At 34.9% G+C, this 973-nt stretch overlaps 1 non-coding gene across 1 annotated transcript; it reads right to left on the bottom strand.

Moving 5' to 3' along the window:
- Positions 1-202: 202 nt before the first annotated feature.
- Positions 203-309, bottom strand: LOC114239167 (U6 spliceosomal RNA). Its single transcript, XR_003624365.1, has one exon. It is a non-coding gene; the product is annotated as a U6 spliceosomal RNA (small nuclear RNA).
- Positions 310-973: the final 664 nt, after the last annotated feature.

Genomic DNA, 973 nt, shown 5'->3' with positions numbered 1-973 from the left:
CCCCTCTTTTTTGGATTTCCTTCCCATTTAGATCACCACAGAGCACAGAGTAGAGTTCCCTGTGCTACACAGGAGGTTCTCATTTAAAGTAGGTTCTCAATCCCAATCTCCCAATTCATCACACGCCCCCCGCCCCGCCTTGGTATCCATATGTTTGTTCTCTACGTCTGTGACTCTACTTCTGCTTTGCAAATAAGATCATAAAAATTAGGAATGCTTCATGAATTTGCGTGTCATCCTTGCACAGGGGCCAGGCTAATCTTCTCTGTATTGTTCCAATTTTAGTATATGTGCTGCTGAAGCGAGCACACTTATTAATGAATCTTTTTTTTTAATTGAAGTATACAAGTCAGACAAATATCATATGATATCACTTATATGTGGAATCTAAAAAAATGATACAAATGAACTTATTTACAAAGGAGAAATAGACTCACAGACATAGAAAACAAACTTATGGTTACCAAAGGGGAAAGGTGGAGGTGAGGGATAAATTCGGAGGTTGGGATTAACATATACACACTACTGTATATAAAACAGATAATCAACAAGGATTATAGGCTCAGGGAACTCTACCTAATACTCTGTAATAATCTATATGGGTAAAGAATCTGAAAAAGAGTGGATATATGTATATGTATAACAATTACTCTGCTGTACACCTGAAACTAATACGTCTATACTCCAATATAAAATAAAAATTAAAAAAATTGAAGTACAGTTGATTTACAATGTTTCAGGTATACAGCAAAGTGATTCAGTTATGTGTGTGTGTATATATTTCAGATTCTTTTCCATTACAGGTTATTACAAGGTATTGAATATAGTTCACTGTGCTATACAGTAGGTTCTTGTTGTTTATTTTATATAGAGTAGTGTGTATATGTAAATCCCAAGTTCCTAATTTATCCCTCTCCCTCTTTTCCCTTTGGTAACTGTAACTTTGTTTTCTATGTCTGTGAGTCTATTTCTG

Source organism: Balaenoptera acutorostrata, chromosome 10 (genome assembly GCF_949987535.1).
Source record: "Balaenoptera acutorostrata chromosome 10, mBalAcu1.1, whole genome shotgun sequence".
NCBI classification, from domain to species: Eukaryota; Metazoa; Chordata; class Mammalia; order Artiodactyla; family Balaenopteridae; genus Balaenoptera; species Balaenoptera acutorostrata.
This window is presented reverse-complemented; position numbering and strand designations above follow the sequence as displayed.